Source organism: Bufo bufo, chromosome 3 (genome assembly GCF_905171765.1).
Source record: "Bufo bufo chromosome 3, aBufBuf1.1, whole genome shotgun sequence".
Taxonomy (NCBI): domain Eukaryota; kingdom Metazoa; phylum Chordata; class Amphibia; order Anura; family Bufonidae; genus Bufo; species Bufo bufo.
The window spans coordinates 689,969,813-689,991,570 of record NC_053391.1 but is presented as its reverse complement, the minus strand read 5'-3'; positions in this window follow the sequence as shown (position 1 = coordinate 689,991,570).

Genomic DNA, 21,758 nt, shown 5'->3' with positions numbered 1-21,758 from the left:
GTTTCTGTGGGTTTTCTGTCCGCACCGCAAAAAAGAAGTGCATGCATTACATTTGTGTGGTCTGGACCGTCAGATGTGGATCGCAGACCCCATTCAAGTGAATGGTCCGCGTCCGCAGACGGCCGGCTCGTTTTTGTAAGAATGAGCACTTATATGTACACTATAGGGTAGCATTATTTGGACACTTTAGGAAGGTATTATTTCAGCACTGCGTGGTGGTATTATTTGGGCATTGAACGGCATGGCATTGTTATGTGGGCACTATAGAGTAATACAATTCGCCACTATATGAAGGTATTATTTGCAGTGTAATGTGGGCATGATATGGTAGTATTATTTTGTACTATATAGAGTTATTATTTAGGCATTGTATCACAGCAATATACAGAGTGATACGGCATGTTGGCACTATAGGCTAGTATTGTTTGGACACTATATGGCATTATTTCAGCACTGGATGGCAGTATGGCAGTGTTATGTGCACACTATAAGGTAATACTATCCACCACTATATGGAGGTATTATTTAGGCAGTATTCTCTGGGGAATATTTAGTAATATGAGCACTATGGTAGTATTATTTAGTACTATAAGCAGGTATTATTTAGGCTTTGTATGCAGCATCCAATGGGGCATATATGGAGTTCTATGTGGGCACTATAGGCTTGTAGTGTTTGGACACTATATGCAGTATTATTCCAGCATTGCATGGTGGTATTATTTGGGCTGCATTCTGTGGTGAATAAATGGAAGTGTTATGTGGGCACTATAGGGCCGTATTATTTAGCACTGTAATCAATATCATTTGGACACCGCCAGCACTGTGTGAGAACTGAATGGAGGCATTATTTGGCACTGTGTGGCAGTATTAGTATTTAAGTTTGGCTGTGTTCACATCTGCGTCATGGTTTGTTATCAATGGAAGCCACAATGCAGCGTCAGATCTGTCACAGTATGGACTTCACTGACCTATAATGGGGTCTGTTGGGTTGTGTCTTGGTGAATATTCTGCATCTAATGTTGGCACTATATCGCGGTACTATCGGGGAGTTTTTATATTCTTGTTTCTATTACCTAATATTGGGGTGCAGGAATTGCGACAAGTGCGTGTTTCCCTGTCCTGATACACATAAGGCCAGCAGCAATGTACTGAGAAATGTCTCGGATTACGGCAAAGTGACGATGGGGGTGATGATCCACAGAGATATTCACTAGCCTCTAAGGACTTCTGCCTGGAATGTACCATGAGCTCACAGAGTCTTGTTTTCTTGCGAGGCAATTTCATGGCCATCCGCTCTAATATCTTGAATATATGAGCTGTGAGGTCACCACTTCCTGAGCCGGACTCACACGTTGCACATCCCAGCAGCAGACGTGAGTGAAAAGAGGGGAAGCGAACGAGCCGTCTAGTGCATCTTCTGGAGAGGTGGTCTCAGTACGGACAGGTCAAACTATAAAAGTCAGGACCCAATCAAGGATGAAATGCGGCGGGGTCCCTGGTCCTATCTCAGGAACCCAAGCCCCACCTGACCCTATCATAGTTATATACAGTGCCTTGAAAAAGTATTCATACCCCTTGAACTTTTCCACGTTACACCCACAAACTTAAGTGTATTTTACTGAGATTTTATGTGATCGAACACAAACTGGCAAGTACAGTATGTGTGAAGCAAAAAGAAAATGATACATGGTTTTCAAAATCTTTAATTAATAAAAATCTGAAAAGTGTGGCGTGCATTTGTGTTCAGCCCCCTGTACTCTGATAGTCCTAAATAACATCCAGTGTGACCAATCACCTTCAGAAGTCACCTCATTAGTAAACAGAGTCCACCTGAGTGTAATGTATTCTCAGTATAACTTAAGCTGTTCTGTGAAGGCCTCAGAGGTTTGTTGGAGAACATTACTGATCAAACAGCATCATGAAAACCAAGGAACACACCAGACAGGTCAGGGGTAAAGTTGTGAAGAAGTGTAAAGCGGGGTTAGGTTATGAAAAATATCCCAAGCCCTGAACGTCTCGTGGAGCACTGTTCAATACATTATCTGAAAATGGAAGGAGTATGGCACGACTGCAAACCTACCAAGACATGGCCGTCCACCTAAACTGACAGCTCAGGCAAGGGGAGCACTAATCAGAGAAGCAGCTAAGAGGCCCATGGTCACTCTGGAGGAGCTGCAGAGCTCCACAGCTCAGGTGGGAGAATCTGTCCACAGGACAACTATTAGTCGTGTACTCCACAAATCTGGCCTTTATGGAAGAGTGGCAAGAAGAAAGTAATTTTTGAAAGAAAACTATAAGAAGTCCTTTTTTGCAGTTTACCACAAGTAATGTAGAGGAAGAAGGTGTTCTGCTCAGACAAGGTCAAAGGAAAACTTTGTGGCCTAAATGCAAAACGTTATGTGTGTCGAAAAACTAACCCTGCACATCCCCCTGAGCAGCATCATGCTGGGAGGTGGCTTTTCTTCAGCAGGCACATGGAGGCTGGTCAGAGGAGATGGGAAGATGGATGGAGCTAAATATAGGGAAATCCTGGAGGAAAACCTGGTAAAGGCTGCAAAAGACTTAAGACTGGGAAGGAGGTTCACCTTCCAGCAGGACAAAGACTCTCGACTTCCAGCCAGAGCTACAATTGAAGGGTTTAGATCAAAGCATATTTATGTGCTAGAATGGCCCAGACCTACATCCCATAGAAAATATGTGGGAAGACTTCACAGACACTCTTCATCTAATCTAACACGCAAGCTCTTCTGCAAAGAGAAATGGGCAAAAAGTCCAGCCTCTACTGTAGATGTGTAAAGCTGGTATAGACATACTCCAAAAGACTGTAGCTGGAATTGCATCAAAATGTGGCATCTAACGGGTTAAACAGTTTAGATTGGAATAAGTGGGATATGGGCAATATACAGTCAGGTCCATAAATATTGGGACATCGACAGAATTCAAAAATTTTGGGCTCTATACACCACCACAATGGATTTAGAATGAAACAAACAAGATGTGCTTTACCTGCAGACTGTCAGCTGTAATCTGAGGGGATTTACATCCAAATCAGGTGAACGGTGCAGGAATTACAACAGTTTGCATATGTGCCTTCCACTTGTTAAGGGACCAAAAGTAATGGGACAGAATAATAATCATAAATCAAACTTTCACTTTTTAATACTTGGTTGCAAATCCTTTGCAGTCAATTATAGCCTGAAGTCTGGAACGCATAGACATCACCAGACGCTGGGTTTCATCCCTGGTGATGCTCTGCCAGGCCTCTACTGCAACTGTCTTCAGTTCCTGCTTGTTCTTGGGGCATTTCCCTTCAGTTTTGTCTTCAGCAAGTGAAATGCATGCTCAATCGGATTCAGGTCCGGTGATTGACTTGGCCATTGCATAACATTCTACTTCTTTCCCTTAAAAAAAAACCTTTTTGGTTGCTTTTGCAGTATGCTTTGGGTCATTGTCCATCTGCACTGTGAAGCGCCGTCCAATGAGTTCTGAAGCATTTGGCTGAATATGAGCAGATAATATTGCCTGAAACACTTCAGAATTCATCCTGCTGCTTTTGTCAGCAGTCACATCATCAATAAATACAAGAGAACCAGTTCCATTGGCGGCCATACATGCCACCGCCATGACACTACCACCACCATGCTTCACTGATGAGGTGGTATGCTTAGGATCATGAGCAGTTCCTTTCCTTCTCCATATTCTTCTCTTCCCATCACTCTGGTACAAGTTGATCTTGGTCTCATCTGTCCATAGGATGTTGTTCCAGAACTGTGAAGGCTTTTTTAGATGTCGTTTGGCAAACTCTAATCTGGCCTTCCTGTTTTTGAGGCTCACCAATGGTTTTACATCTTGTGGTGAACCCTCTGTATTCACTCTGGTGAAGTCTTCTCTTGATTGTTGACTTTGACACACATACACCTACCTCCTGGAAAGTGTTCCTGATCTGGCCAACTGTTGTGAAGGGTGTTTTCTTCACCAGGGAAATAATTCTTTGGTTATCCACCACAGTTGTTTTCCGTGGTCTTCTGGGTCTTTTGGTGTTGCTGAGCTCACCGGTGCGTTCCTTCTTTTTAAGAATGTTCCAAACAGTTGTTTTGGCCACGCCTAATGTTTTTGCTATCTATCTGATGGGTTTGTTGTGTTTTTTCAGCCTAATGATGGCTTGCTTCACTGATAGTGACAGCTCTTTGGATCTCATCTTGAACGTTGACAGCAACAGATTCCAAATGCAAATAGCACACTTGAAACGAACTCTGAACCTTTTATCTGCTCATTGTCATTGGGATAATGAGGGAATTACACACACCTGGCCATGGAACAGCTAAGAAGCCAATTGTCCCATTACTTTTGGCCCCTTAACAAGTGGGAGGCACATATGGAAACTGTTGTAATTCCTACACCGTTCACCTGATTTGGATGTAAATACCTCAAATTACAGCTGACAGTCTGCAGGTAAAGCACATCTTGTTTGTTTCATTTCAAATCCATTGTGGTGGTGTATAGAGCCAAAAATGTTAGAATTGTGTCGATGTCCCAATATTTATGGACCTGACTGTATTAGAGCTGACGCTCGCTGGGGATGGTACAGACATAGCTCCGAGCCTGCGCCATCCCTGCTTGCATCACTTTGCAGGAAGTATATACATGCCTCCCAAGTGGTGCTCTTTTGGAAGGACAGTCCCTCTTTTTGACCCAAGTCCCTCTGTCCCTCTTTAATCCTTAAATATTCCTCTTTTTGACCTGGGGAATTAATGCATAAATGTGCATTAATACATTTACTAAATTGCTCCTTACTAAACTATTTCTATGGTTTCTGCCTGTAATATTAGGCCATAACTTCATTATTTTGTGCAATTTGGACCTTAAAATATCTGTAATCTGATGATTATTTGCTAATATTTAAATGTTGGGAGGTGTAGTATATGGTCTTGTATGAAAAATATGCTAATCACCTGCTAATGAACAGTTCTGAAACTCCCTAATCATGGACCTCATTTAGCAAAACTGTCTAATAGAAAAACCGTCCATATTACCCGCAGCGACCAATCACAGTGCAGCTTTCATTCTTCCAGAGCAGTTTAAGAAATGAAAGCTGAGCTCTTATTGGTTGCCATGGGTAACAAGAGAGTTTGATTATGAAACTGGAAAGGGAAACTGTCTTTGCTTCCCATAGCAACCAATCACAGCTCAGCTTTCAATTTTGAAGAGCAGGATATGAAATGAAAGCTGCGCTCTGATTGGTTGCTATGGGCAACCTAAACAGTTTTTATTTTCTCACCATTTTTAAGATGTCTCCTGGCTGTCAGTGAATGGAACCGTTCTTGTTTCCTTCACAGACATGCTCTCTAACATCATTCTGGTGTCTTCTGAGCACTGGCAGGTGTCGGGCTGAATATCTGGTTGGATTACAACCTGGGCTGCCATGCCCCTGGTGCCATCTCCCTGACGTTGTATGCCTCAGGCCGGTTGGTACCAGGACTGCACCGGCTGTCAGCATGGCAGATTATGCCAGGGCTCAGCTCCAGAGCACCGGGAAATGGGACGAGCCTCGGCCGCCAGTTCCGCTCCACAGCTGCGAACACCACCGGGTTACAAGCATTATCACATAACACGGCTCCCATCTGTGGCAGGCTCGTCCCTGCACGCCTCACACATGGTTCTCACACTGCAGCATGTGTCCCTCTATGATATGACGTTATCCTGCGCACATTCCAGTACGACCCACTATGCCCAGTACACGATGTCCTGCTGCCCACCTCCTCCGTCAGAACTGGTCCATCAGACTGAAAACGACTAACTCCTCCATACATACAAACATTAACCCTCTCAGGACACTGCCCCCCTTCCGTAAGTGTTCTGTTCACACAGCCGTATGAGGGCTTGCTTTTTGTCGTTTTTTAAATGGCACCATTTATTTTACCATAGCCTGTATTGGAAAGTGAGGGAAAAAAATCTTTGTGCGGTGGAACTGGAAAAAGAAATGGCAATTCCTCCAAGGTTTTTTGGGGGTTTTGTTTTTACGCCGTTTCTTTTGTACTGAAAATGACTAGAGATGAGCGAATCGACTTCGGATGATACATCCGAAGTCGATTCTCAAAAAACTTTGTAATACTGTACGGCGTTCCCACTCCATACAGTATTAGAATGTATTGGCCCTGATGAGCCGAAGTTATTACTTCGCAAAGTCGCGCGAGACTAATAACTTGGGGAATTATTTATTACTGTAAAAAACCTTGGTACCGAACTCGGGTTCCTAGTGGTACCTTGGAAGCGTAACAGGTCAGCCAGTTACATAGCTACAAATCTGCTGGCAGTTGCTCTTTAAAAAAATAAAACGCTTTGAAAAAAAAACAACTTTTTTTTTCTTTGCATCGCCATATTCTGACCATCATCACTTTTTTTTTTATATCTGTCTCCAGAGCTGCTTGAGGGCTTGTTTTATGTGGGTTGAGCTGTAGATTCATTGGCACCATTTTGGGGTACACATGACTTATTGATCCCTTTTAATTCAATTTTTTGGGAGGAACGATATGACAAAAAAAATAGCAAATCGGCCATTTTTTTCAACATTATGGCGCTCCATTATTTATATTTCTACCCTATAGAACGCAATCACAGGGAACAACCTGTTTTAAAACGTAGCCTTTAATCGAATTTAAACATAAAATAACAAACTCCCACAGACACACATAGAAAAGAACAAAAAAAGAAAAGATATATCCTTCATGACATAGGAGATAATACTGCAATCGTCCAATGACACGGGTCAGTGATAGACGGGGTGGACAGTCATGGAGTCTGATCTGTCCCTATTTCTGGCCCTAGGCTAGGTCGCCCTGCCTAAGAACGGAATATCCGCCCTGATAAGGACGATCCCGTGTTCTGGAACCTCCTTGTGAGACCTAAATAGACCCTATAATCCAGGTGAGTCCCTACTGCGGGGCCTGCTCTAGGTACACAGAACACAACAAAAAAACCAAATATAGATTGACAGTATAGGGAGCAATAGACCACCCACACTCATGGATGCTGCGTCTTGTGGGTGGACAGTTGCTAGCAAAGATTATGTCATGAAAGGTGCACAGACAACCACAGGTGTGATTATCTATGAATATGTATCATCAAATAGGCGATATCAGTGTGTAGCCCTCACACACTAGAATCAATGTGTGATGTTCACACACCGAAAGTCGCCGTACACATTTGTACATGCAAGTGTATAATTAAGATGTATATACACGCTAGGCACCAGGAGCACTGCCTATGGTAGCATGCAATCAGGTGCCAGTGTTCCAACGCGTTTCACCCTAATTGATTGTCGGGTTCCTCAGGGGACATATATAAGTACAATGCTGTTTTTGGCATCAGTAAGAGGTAACAGAGCAGTCAGCAGGGTCTTCAATTATGATGACACAGTTGACCAGATCATTTACTGGTCTTATTACGTTCAGTCGTTAAATAGCTTTAAACGGTCAGATTCAAGGACCATATTAGAGGACCTTTGGGGGAGGTACTAAGTGAGTGAGTCACTCGCCAGTGTGGGTATAGAGCATGAGTTACAAGTTACCACACAGATATACAGGCTTATGCAAATATGGATGGTTCCCACATAGGTAATCAGAGTGACGACCTCCTAAAACAGCCACATATGTGTGATAACATGTGTGATAAGCATAGCAAACAAGTAACCAGATACTACTTGCGTGTCCGGATGCAGCCAAAGGGGCCCCAGGCTGTCTGTGGAGTTAGTAGTATGTCCACTGTCACTCCAGCCATAGCCCGTGTACATAAGATAATGGTGCCTCACTGGTCCTGTGTGTGAGGTCGCCCTATAGAACGCACCTATATGCACCCTATACGGCACAAATAGAAATATACCCAAAGGGTACACTCACATGGCAGATTGTGACGCTACAGTTTGTGCCACGGTTGTTCTCTTTAAAAGCTGCAGACCGGGTCCATTAACTGGAACTACAGTTGAAACCAGAAGTTTCCATACCCTATATAAAAAGACACAAATGAAGGTTTTTCTCAATATCTGACATGAAATCAGAATAAACCTTTCCTGTTTTTGGTCAATTAGGATTACCATAATTATTATTATTTGCCAAATGCCAGAATAATGAGAGAGAGAGAGAGAGAGAGAGAGAGAGAGAATGTTTTAAGGCATTTTTATTACTTTCTGCAAAGTCAAAAGTTTCCATACACTAAGATTACTATGCCTTTAAACAATTCAGGACTGCCCATATGATGATGTCATGTGTTTGGAAGCTACTGTTAGGTTTGGTGATTAGAGACACACCTGTGGATGTATTTAAATGCACACCTGAAACACTGCTTCTTTGTGTAGCCTCATGGGAAAGTCTAAAGAAATCAGCCAAGATATCAGGAAGAGAATTGTGGACTTGCACAAGTCTGGCTCAACCTCGGGTGCAGTTTCAAGATACCTGAAGGCGCCTCGTTCATCTGTACAAACAATTATACGCAAGTACAAACAAGATGGGAATGTCCAGCCATCATACCGCTCAGGAAGGAGACGAGTTCTGTGTCCCAGAGATGAACGTGCTTTGGTCCGACATGTGCATATCAACCCAAGAACAAAAGCAAAAGACCTTGTGACGATGATTGTGGAAGCTGGTAAGATGGTGTCAATGTCCACAGTGAAACGAGAACTGGATCAACATGGGCTGAAAGGCCACTCTGCCAGGAAGAAGCCATTACTCCCCAAAAAAAACATAAAAAAAGCCAGATTAATGTTTGCAAATGCACACAGGAACAAAGACCTACATTTTTGGAGACATGTCCTGTGGTCTGACGAATCTAAAATTGAACTTTTTGGTCATAATGACCATCGTTATGTTTGGAGGAAAAAGGGAGAAGCTTGGAAGCCTAAGAACACCATCCCAACTGTGAGACACGGGGGCGGCAGCATCATGTTGTGGGGTTGTTTTGCTGCAGGAGAGACTGGTGCACTTCACAAAATAGATGGCATCATGAGGAAAGAAGATTATGCGGAAATACTGAAGCAACATCTCAAGACATCAGCCAGGAAGTTGAAGCTTGGGCGGAAATGGGTCTTCCAAATGGACAATGACCCGAAGCATACTGCCAAACTGCTTACAAAGTGGCTTAAGGATAACAAAGTCAATGTTTTGGAGCGGCCATCACAAAGCCCTGATCTCAATCCTATTGAAATTTTATGGGAAAAGCTGAAAAGGCAGGTGCGAGCAAGGTGACCAACAAACATGGCTCCGTTACACCAGTTGTGTCAGGAGGAATTGGCCCGAACTCCAACCAACTATTGTGAGAAGCTTGTGGAAGGATATCCAAAACGTTTGACCAAAGTCATACAGTTTAAGGGCAATGGTACCAAATATTAATAAAATGTATGTAAACCTTTGACTTTGCAGAAAGTAATACAAATGCCTTAAAACATTCTCTCTCTCTCATGATTCTGGCATTTGGCAAATAATAATAATTATGGTAATCCTAACTGACCAAAAACAGGAATGGTTTATTCTGATTTCATGTCAGATATTGAGAAAAACATGCAGATGTGTCTTTATATATAGTGTATGGAAACTTCTGGTTTCAACTGTATATACCAAAAGCGGACACCTGCTGTAAGCGCTCATGCACACGGCCGTTGCCGTATTGCGGCCCGCAAACAGTGGGTCCGCAATACACAGGCACCGGCCAGGTGCACCCTGCATCACGCACTACTTTTTTGCAGTGCTGTCAGTTGGACGCAGATCGCGGCACATGCCCTCCTGTGCCTAGTGGTAGGCACGGTCCTGTGAAGGGGCCCTTACACTGCACCACAGTTACATTCTGATGGAAGAAGTAAAGCAGCGGACAAGAGGCAATGGCCGTTTAGCGTGATCCCACTCTTGCTCAGGCCTACATCCAGGACAAGCAATGACACTGATCAGGCGTGATGAGATCTGAGTATTAGGGCTCATGCACAAAAACGTATTTGTGGTTCTGCATGTTTTGCGGGTAGGATGTGAACCCATTCACCTCAATGGGGACGCAAAAGATGTGCACAGCACACTGTCAGCTCTCCGCTCCGGACCTCAAAAACGTCAACGGCCGTGGGCATGAGCTCTAATTCCCCTCACCGGATCCAGCGGTGCTCTGGGTATGCGCCGAGATACGATCGCTATGGATTATGAAATTCGTTCATGCTTTGTTTGGTGGTAAAAGCAGAATTGCGTTATGGATTCCGTTACCATGGACCATAACGCAATTCTATTCTATGCCTTTATGCTTCAGGATCAGGTGAAGACTCGGGATCAGGGGAGGACTCGGGATCAGGGGAGGACTCGGGATCAGGGGAGGACTCGGGATCAGGGGAGGACTCGGGATCAGGGGAGGACTCGGGATCAGGGGAGGACTCGGGATCAGGGGAGGACTCGGGATCAGGTGAGGACTCGGGATCAGGTGAGGACTCGGGATCAGGGGAGGACTCGGGATCAGGGGAGGACTCGGGATCAGGGGAGGACTCGGTATCAGGGGAGGGCTCGGGATCAGGGGAGGGCTCGGGATCAGGGGAGGGCTCGGGATCAGGGGAGGGCTCGGGATCAGGGGAGGACTCGGGATCAGGGGAGGGCTCGGGATCAGGGGAGGGCTCGGGATCAGGGGAGGGCTCGGGATCAGGGGAGGGCTCGGGATCAGGGGAGGGCTCGGGATCAGGGGAGGGCTCGGGATCAGGGGAGGACTCGGGATCAGGGGAGGACTCGGGATCAGGGGAGGACTCGGGATCAGGGGAGGACTCGAGATCAGGGGAGGACTCAGGATCAGGGGAGGACTCAGGATCAGGGGAGGACTCAGGATCAGGGGAGGACTCAGGATCAGAGGAGGACTCAGGATCAGGGGAGGACTCAGGATCAGGGGAGGACTCAGGATCAGGAGAGGACTCAGGATCAGGAGAGGACTCAGGATCAGGAGAGGACTCAGGATCAGAGGACGACTCAGGATCAGGGGACGACTCAGGATCAGGGGAGGACTCAGGATCAGGAGAGGACTCAGGATCAGGGGACGACTCAGGATCAGGGGAGGACTCAGGATCAGGGGAGGACTCAGGATCAGGGGAGGACTCAGGATCAGGGGAGGACTCAGGATCAGGAGGGGACTCAGGATCAGGAGAGGACTCCCCTGCATAACGGAAGGACGGATCCATTTTGCAGCCCATAGACTTCTATTATGATGGAATGAATAACGGAATACCTGCATTATGGTCCATGGTAACAGAATCCATAACGCAGTTCTGCTTTTACCACCAAGCGAAGCGTGAACGAATTTCAAAATGTGAAATTCGCTCATCATCTGTAATTACCATAAATAAATGTAGTTCATGATGGTGGCAGAAGGAAGTAGTCAGGAAATCAGGGGTCGAAGGTTCAGGATTGGGGTGGACAGCTCCATTGAAAAAACACCTGGTGTGAACAAACCCTTATATATGTGGTTTCACATATTGGGGGAGATTTATCAAAACTGGTGTAAGGTAAAACCGGCTTAGGCCTCTTTCACACGAGCGTGTCCGGATTAGGTCCGGATGCGTCCCGATGCATTGCGGCAAACCCGCGCGAGTAGGTACGCAATTGCAGTCAGTTTTGACTGCGATTGCGTTCCGTTGTTCAGTTTTTATCGCGCGGGTGCAATGCGTTTTGCACGCGTGAGATAAAAACTTAATGTGGTAGCCAGACCCGAACTTCTTCACAGAAGTTCAGGTTTGGGTTCAAGGTTCTGTAGATTGTATTATTTCCCCTTATAACATGGTTATAAGGGAAAATAATAGCATTCTGAATACAGAATGCATAGTGCAAAAGCGCTGGAGGGGTTAAAAAAATTATAATAATAATTTAACTCCCCTTAATCCACTTGTTCGCGCAGCTGGCATCTCTTCTGTCTTCATCTGTGAGGAAAAGGACCTGTGGTGACATCACTACGCTCATCACATGGTCCGTCACATGATCCATCACCATGGTGATGGATCATGTGATGAGCGTAGTGACGTCATCAAAGGTCCTTTTCCTCACAGATGAAGACAGAAGAGATGCCGGCTGCGCGATCAAGTGGATTAAGGTGAGTTAAATTATTATTATAATTTTTTTAACCCCTCCAGTGCTATTGCACTATGCATTCTGTATTCAGAATGCTATTATTTTCCCTTATAACCATGTTATAAGGGAAAATAATAAAGATCGGGTCCCCATTCCGATTGTCTCCTAGCAACCGTGTGTGAAAATCGCACCGCATCCGCACTTGCTTGCGGATGCTTGCGATTTTCACGCAGCCCCATTCACTTCTATGGGGCCTGCGTTGCGTGGAAACTGCACAAAGAGAAGCATGCTGCGATTTTCACACAACGCACAAGTGATGCGTGAAAATGCGGGTGCAATGCGTTCACCTCACGCATTGCACCCGTGCGGAAATCTCGCCCGTGTGAAAGGGGCCTTAGTTGCCCATAGCAACAAATCAGGTTCCACCTTTAATTTTCCAAAGGAGCGGTGAAAAATGATAGGTGGACTCTGGTTACTATGGGCAAGTAATAAGCCAGGTCTACTTTGCACTAGTTTTGATAAATCTCCCCCATTGTTTTGTGTTTGTTTTTTTTGGTGTTTTTGTGTCATTTTGAGGTTTGTTTTTTTCTGCCATTTTTGCTGCGCCACCTCCACGTTTGCTGAATGTCTAAGGGAATTATTCAAAGCCTGACAAATATGCGTTTTATTTTTTTTTCTTTATTTTTTATTCCTTTTTTCTTTATGGTGGTGTTATTTTGAGATCACAGTACGCTCGGGGTATGGAGTTGTTTGCTTCATATTCTGGTATTTCTGTCCCATAAACATTCTTTTTTTCGTTCTTTGCTAGTGTTGTTTTTTTTATTTCGTTTTTACATTGCATTTTTTTATGGTGGTTTTACGTTGTGTTTGTTATATTTTTGCACTGCTTTTTTTTTATACAAATCTACAGTCGAAGCAACGTCGGAGGGGGGGGGGTGGACATACTTCCTTGTTGCTTGCAAATAAGTCTCGTGCTCGAAAACACTATTTGTGAAAAAGATGGCCCAAAAAAGCTGCAAAAACCCCACCAAAAAATGTTTTTGCAAAAATATTTATATTTTTTTTACAAAAACCGTGTTGCGGCAGCGCCATCTCTGGCCATCTCCAGCTGTCGTGACACTAGAACTCTCAGCATGCTCTGTGACCTCTGGAGAGCCCGAGCTTGTGGAGCACCGATGGAATAAAACCTTCTGCTCTCTCTGTAATAGCTTCAGATGAACCCGTCGGAGACGTTTCTGGAGTCCTCTGCTCCTTCCGTGACTTGTTTATAGCCCCGGGCGGCCTATTCCCCGAGCAGTAACCGTAACGAGCAGCTGTCCGTCCATCAGCAAAATTATCTGAGTGACCTTATTATCTAATCCACTGGAGAGGCATCCCGCGGTTAGGTCATCTGTGGAAAGCTTCTGCTTTATTGCGCATCCTGTGTGAATTGGGACCCAAAAGGTCAGATGAAAAGTCTCTGAGGAGACATAACGGGAGGGCTACGTAATCCTGCGGAGTAGTCTGCAGAACCCCAGCTCCTGTGCTGACCGCCATATACATGATTAGTCTGAGGCATCCGTTTAACGTATACGTTTTTGTATACGTTAAACAGATGGGAAAAAACGTGAAAAACTTTTTTTTTGGGGTTAGGCCTCTTTCACACGGGCATGACGGATTAGATCCGGATGCGTTCAGGGTGCATTCAGTGATAATCGCGCAAATTTTGCTTGCGTGTGCAGTCCGTTTTGTATGCGATTGCGTTGCGTTATTGTGTTTTTTTCCACACTGGCGCAATGCGTTTTGATGCGTTTTGATGCGTTTTTCACGCACGTGATAAAAAAACTGAAGGTTTACAAACAGCATCACTTAGCAAATATCCATTAAAAAATGCATCGCGTCCGCACTTGCTTGCGGTTGCAATGCGTTTTTTCACGCGGCCCCATTCGCTTCTATGGGGCCGGGGCTGCGTGAAAAACGCAGAATATAGAACATGCTGCGATTTTCACGCAACGCACAAGTGATAGGTGAAAAACAACACTCATGTGCACAGACCCATTGAAATGAATGGGCCAAGATTCAGTGCGGGTGTAATGCGTTCACGTCACGCATTGCACCCGCGCGGGAAAACTCGCTCGTGTGAAAGGGGCCTTAGGGTACTTTCACACTTGCGTTGTGAGGATCCGGCAGGCAGTTCCGTTGCCGGAACTGCCTGCCGGATCCGGAAATCCGTATAAAAAAAACAAAAACGGATATCCTTTGTAGATGGATACGGATCCGTCTGACAAATGTATTGAAATATCGGATGCGTCTCTCTCCGGTGTCATCCGGAAAAATGGATCCGGTATTTATTATTTTCACCATCAATGCGGCAATTTTAATTCTGGATCCGGCACTAATACATTTCAATAGATCCGGCATTCCGGCAAGTGTTCCGACATTTTGGACGGAGAAAATACCGTAAAAGGACTGAACTGAAGACATCCTGATGCATATTGAACGGAATGCATTAGGATAAAACTGAAGCGTTTTTTTTTCCGGTATTGATCCCCTAGGACGGAACTCAATACCGGAAAACTTTGACGCAAGTGTCAAAGTACCTTTACACATACACAGGGCAGCCACTAGGTGTGGAGTACGGGTACGGTAAGGCTAGGCATCTCCGGCAGGATGTTCAGGCAGGGAGCAGCCTGGCGGAGATGTCTGGATCCGGCATTGCCAGATGCTAGCTGACACCCGCTGGCCTCATTCACCATAATGGGGACCGGCGGAGATCCAGCTGCAACCCAACAAACATGCCGAGAATCGGCCAGACGAAAAACCGGTTCTCTGAATATTTGTTGGGTTGCGGTCGGATCTCTGTCAGTCCCTATTATAGTGAATGGGAGACTGAATTCTGGCACGTGACGGGAACAGCCTGCTGGATCTGCAAAACACAGATGTGAAACGGGCCTAAGAGTTCTGCATGCAGTTTTTGAAGCCGAAATCAGAAGTGGATCATGAAAGGTGAGAAAGTATAAAGGACAGACCCGAATGGGAGACTTCTTCTCCAATTTCTTGAATTCACCAGGAAACCTGACCATGTGGCCATACTCTGAAGGCTCATGCACACGATCATAGCCGTTTTTGCAGTCCGGAAAATGTGAATACTGGCCATGTGCATTCGGCATTTTGTGGACCGGTACGTCCTGCCCTCTGTTAGAACGGCCTATTCTTGTCTGTAAAATGGACAAGTATGGGACATGTATTATTTTTGTGGGCCCGAGGAACGGACATACGGATGCGGACGGCACATGGGTGTGTTGTCAGCATCTTTTGCGGCCTCGCTGAAATGAAAGGGTCCGAACACTATCCACAAAAAATGCGGATCGGGTGTGGATCAAAACTACAGTCGTGTGCGTGAGCCCTAAGGATGAAATCTGTGTGGGCCTCTTGAGCTAGGAACTCATCCAAAACTGTGCCGGCATTTTTATAAATTTGGAGCATCTTACACCAAATCTAAAGTTCTCCAGTTCTGACTACAGTAATACAGTAGAGACTAGAAAAGAAGGAAGGGGATGCGGCTGAAGCTTCTCTCCCTCAGTATATGAGGCTTGTGCTGTGGGAGGGGAGGAAGAGCTGTACAGTGATGATGTCATACCAAGAAAAGCCCACCAGTACAGTTATAACGAGAAAATGTACATTTACAGTAACCAACAGAGGGAAGGAAAAGACCTAAATATCCAGGTTAAACTCAACTTAACTTTAAATCAATGCCAGAAGATTCGGTTTCCAAAATGGGTGGTGGTCTGAGCTCCCACAGCCTCACTGATGGGACATAAGACATATCTAACTGATAGCTGCAAAAAACGGAGAACTTCTAAAACATCCATGGATCGGTGGTCATGTATGTTCTATGTCTGCTCCAATAAGGGGTTTATTCCTTGGATCCTTGTTTAACAACCATCTAGCTCCCAGATCCAATGACATCTGATTGACCCCTAGCAGACGTTTTTGATAGGTCAATCATATAAAACAAACCTCCAATGTTCCCTCTAAGTCTTTATAGCTAGTTCTGGACATGGGCATTGTTCCTTCTAAGCAACTACCATCCAGACATATAGTTTTATATAGTCAATTCCAACATCAGTGATGGTCTAGGGTAGTGAAGGATGCCAATGATGATAACTCTGGTGAGGAGTTTATGGTAACATGTCTGGGGTCTAGGACAGTGAAGGGGTTAATATCTGCATTCCTGGTGATCTAGAGCAGATTAGGAGTTATTGTTAGTATTAATGATGGTCTAGGGCAGAAAAGGGGCATCAACCCTAGTGATGAAGGGAAGTGAACGGGGCTGATGACTCTATCCATGGTGATGGAAGGAAAGTGAATGGGTTAATGTTTGTATTCAAGGTGACATAGGGAAGTGAATGGGTTATTGTCAGCAGCCCAGCCGATGTAGGGCAGTAAGGGCTAAAACTCTGCATCTGAGGTGGTCAAGGGATGTAAGGGGTAAATGTAAGCGCACTCCATAATGAAACAACAATCCAACTCGTATCATTTGTTATTTCTCTGAAATCCTTTACAATGGAGTGGCCATGAGCTGGTCAAGATGCAATATAAGAACTTTAGTCCAACATGGGGGAAAAAAGTCAGCCCAACTCAACCCAACAGAGATATATCATATTCCAGGGGATAACCTGTGAGGAAAGTCAGAAGCACTTCGAGCACAGACACACATTCTTACTCATCGCAAGCATCCCAGGTGGTCTAGGGCAATGAAGGGATAAAATTCCATATTTCTTGTGGTCTGATTAAGTGAAGGAGCTTATATCTGGAGTTTTGGTGGTCATGTGAAGTGAAGGTGTTGATATCTGTATCACTGGTGGTCTAGGATTATTGCTAATGGCCATTGGGAAATGTAGGGGGTAATGTCTATATATCTCTGGTGGTCTAGGGCGGAAAACGCACTCGTCGTTCACTAAGGGGTCTGCACAGGAGCAGATTTTTCCTGGCTGACCATGCCGCCACACAGCTTACAACTATGAACTCCTATATCCAGGACACTGGAATTTAGTTGTGATGATGTCCCTGGCAGAACCCGTGACTCTGGGAATAACTGAGAACAATTCAGTGGATAAGAATTTAATTAGGGGAACTACCCCTATCATTTACTTTATCTACTATTAATAGTGGGAAAGTCTCACATGACCAGTTATCGCTGACATCATCGATGAGTAGTGTTGTCTTGTTGGCTTCTGCTGAACCATCCAGGAGGTCCGATTCCTGGAGAGACCAATTACTTTTATGATTCAGAGATCATATTTTATCTATTTGTCTATTTTGGGATACAACTGGGTGTAATATCCAGATGTACGCTATCAACATAATGGATATTTCATGGTATTGCTCAACTCCTCGTGAAGCCAAGTCAAGTTGTAGATAAATAACCTCCTTAGTTTAACTACTACATTTTCCAAGATGTTCACGGTTATACACGTTGGGTTGCATCGGAAAGGTCTACATAGGCTTGGCACTGGCTTCAGTGGGCCACAGACTCCGAGGAGATCTCCAACTCTTTTCCTTATCCATTGGCAGAATTAAACACTTGTCCAAGTTGGTGTCCAGATCACAGTTTCTGACTTAGACACTTAAAGTTGACAGCAGGGCTAGAATACCAAAAAGAAGAGTAACATTGCAATAGCTGTGATCTAGACAATGTTCATACAAGCCATCATTACACAGGAGAAGGTTGGAGCTGGCAGAATTATAATGTATCCATTGTTATTATTTTTTGATCCATTTTCTAAATGTTTTATATTCCAGTCCCTAACCAGAATTTTATTTTTCAATGAGATGGGCCCTCACATAATTTGTTTAAGTAAAATACTGCATCTCTTGCTAAGCTTTTGAGAGTGGATGGACCTCCCGCCACCACTCCACCATCCCCGGCAGGCACAGCCACAGCTCTGCTCACTTGCTTGCAGTAGCTTGAACCCAAAGGCCTCTCTCTACTCCTCCCGGGGGAACCAGGCTTCTGTTTTTGTTTTAAAATTGTTTTTATTAGTTTAAACAATGGAAAGGTATACAAGCTTTTTGCCAAAACGTGGGCTGTGATAAAGAAATGCAAAGCATGCAATATACACATCGAATGACAACAACTGGTTATATCACGGAACATAAGTAGAGTGAGAGTCGGTATTGTTTATATAAAATTGACTATGTTCAAAAGAGGAATTGCATCGATAAAGTGGAAGTCGGGAAGAGAGAAACGAACTTGAAGGGGGGGGGGGGGTGGGGAGGAAACCAAGCTTCTGGGGTAGCTCTGCTGCTTCTCCCACAGAGGCTGTGACCTTCTTTTTGCTGGCAATGTGTCTCACTGCACCTAGGGCATGCGTACGCATCATAATCTTCACCAGCCAACGGCTAGCCACCTTGAAATACTTAAGGCACTTGCTCCATGGGAGGGTGCCTGAGCAATAGGTTCTAGTTTGTTAGTATCTTGCAGGGGTGTGCTTTTTCTATGTTCATCTGCCTGTGTACTGACTTTTGCCTGTTTCCTGGATCTGACTCTTCTCAGCTTGACCTGACCTTTGCCTGATCTCCATTCTGACCATGAGCTGCCTGCCCTGACTTTGGACTTTTTATGAGATTGCACAAACTATGCCTGCCTTGCACTGGTGTCTCTTGACCCACCAGGGTCAGCAGTCACTTGAATAGAGTCTACTCTGACAGAAAGCAGCCTGGTGGTTCCCCTGCAGTTAAGTCCAGAAATAAGTGCTTCAAGTCTCTCAGCAGTTCTGACCCCTCAAAACTGCTGACAGCACCAGACAAGTGATGTGGAAAGCAGTTAAAGCATATCGATGTTCATACTAAGTTATATGTATATAAGCCACAAAGCTCTCGAGACAGTTCCTTCATGTTTAGTGTCCCAGCCTCTCTGCACTCATTGCTCTGAACTCCTCCCCTATGCTTATGAGTGACAACTCTAGCATCCAACCAAGAGACCACTACAGACTGAATCCTGTATTCAACTCTGCATCTACCACTTGGGGCACGTCAAGGTGGCAGCATAGTCAGGAAACATGGTCAAGGTCAGGAACAAGACTAGTAGTAAAGCAACTGAAAGAAACAGGAATCAGGACGAATAATCCCAATCACCAATGAGTGTCTGGACATGGTCCCTTTAAACAAGCCGGCAGATCTAATATTATCTTCCGGCACTAATTGCCAGTAGCAATCAGAAGCCGCTGAGAGTCGAGATGAACAGAGCCATGGACTGAACCAGAAAACAGAAGTCTGACGAGAAGCAATCAGCTGCCACTTTGGAGCTGCAGTTGCTCGCTTGGATGTGGTGCTGGAACCAGTTGAGGTGGCAATACCAATTGTAAATCAGGAAACCATCTACTACTTACACAGTACACTACAATGATTAGTCCGGGGAATGTGATTGTAACATTGTTCCTATCACATGGCCTTGGGAAGGACTATGACACCATAATACCATGACATCACTGCCATGGAGAGCAAACACTAATAAACATTGTCACGATGAAGGCTCCAGGTCGTATAAAGCTTGTCATTCGGAGATGAGACAATGAGTTTTTGCTGTGACAGTTGTTAGGAAAATATATCAATGTTTGCAGTTGTTTGGGATGTTTTATGATCGGGCGGACCCTCGCAGGTGTGCAGGATTTCTCATCGTAAGGAGCTCCAGACGTCTTGATGTCTAGGGGATTGTTATTTGTGTTTTGTTGCTGAGAAATGGCAGATGACTGGATCCAATAGATAAATGGCAGATAGCTGGAAATGGGTCGAATGCTTTTTAAAGAGTCACTTTCTGGGGGTCCATGGCCCACCTTAACCCACAACTTCTCCAAAATGACCTAAGCTCGACATCCTCTTATGACCTAATGCAATATGGAAAACAGATTATTCGGTCACCATTGGGTGAAGAGATGGACAGCTGTTTATTATCATTTATCCAATTATGATGGGGTCACTTTAGGGCTGAATGATCTGTTGTGAGAGTCAAGTCCAAGTTTATTTGAGGGACCTAACGATGATCCTTAGTTAACGACCCAATATAATGACTCTCTTCCTTTAAAGAAGACCAGATCAACTCTGTCCAAAAATACGTCTGGTCTCCGGCAGCCTGTGTATGAAGAAGCTTCCATGACCCCATCTAAGTTTACTGCAGGAAATTGAAATATATATCATGATCTCCACCACCACGTGCATATAGGGGACAGATTTATAACAGCAGATGTATCACCGGAATGAACCTAGAGAGAGGAAATGTTGTGTAAAATTATCTACATTGGCTATGTTAGCAACATGCATGGTATGTTCTAGGACATAAGTCACTTAATATGCAATTCAAGGGGTGGCCTGTGGAGTCCAAATTTTTAGAATATGTTTGAGCAAGTTTCACTGCTCTCTCTTGCATGGACAGAGCTAGTCATAACCTGAGGTGTCTGTTATGGTCCACCACTCACTTCCTGAAGGCTTCTATCAATCTTGAAAGTCAAGAGCTTGTCTACAGTTCAGTTGCCCGATGCTCATATAAATTAGACTCCGGTCATACAGTCAAGTCACTTCTATCAACATCCAAAAACAACCTTCTACCAGGCATGTGAACCCTAGTAAAAAATACTTTTAGCATGGTTGATTTTCAAGGTCAATAGTTTTTTTATGGACCTCCGGTGTCTGGTAGACCTATAGGGGATAGCCTCTAGTTCGGCCGAGCCGGTGGTTGATAATTACTAGCCAAAACTTCACTTTCAGTTGGCCTAAACCCTTGTTGCTGAATAGGAGCACTAAAAATGACATCACATCTGGAGGCTTATTGAAAGGCAATGCCCTCACTGTTGATTAAGTTGTCTACCCTTTTCAGGCTCTTGCACCTGGTGCATGTGATCCTGAATGCCCTTGATCTTGGCCTCAGTCATGCTCCTTGAAATAATTTCTTCTTCACCCATGAGTTTTTTGTCTAGTACCTGTTAAACTCCTCGCTCTAACCATTGTCTCAATTTCCAACTACATTCTTGTCTTATCCTCTGGCTTGTGACATCCTTACCAGTCTTGTGTAAACTATTTGAATAGACTTCTACTCATGATTAAGATTTGTTCGAAACGCGTAGACGATCACTTGGAACACAGAGGTGATGCTGTCACTGTATGGATCTTTACTATATTGAATAAAGGAACCCACATTATTTTCAACTTCGATGCTGGATTCATCTCTTCATTCTTACAAGTTTACGGTATTCCGTCCATCAGGGAAGTCGATTCAAGGGATAGAGGCACCAGGTGAGCTGGATATTTTCCACAATTTAAACTTCTACTCTATCAGCATTACTGCCACCAATCCACGACTATTCTGGGGATCTTCCCGCAGCAAAGTCCATACCTCCTTGCAGTGGTTAAAGGTGAGCACCAGACTCTTTAGACTCTGCAAGTCAAGACAGCACAAAAAGGATTTCAGTATAGAGAATCTACATCTCTGGTACCTTACCATAACACAAAAACACAACTCCATGATATCAAGACCTTTTAGGATACATATGGACGATAAGATAGCGGTCACTTGGGAGCTAGAAAACATGAATGATATGCCCAAATAAACACATGGGATCTGATTACTACAATCCTTCATTAGACCCGATGACAACAATCTTTGGTACCCTAACATAATGACAATCTTCAAGACCAGATCTTGTCTACCACTTAACA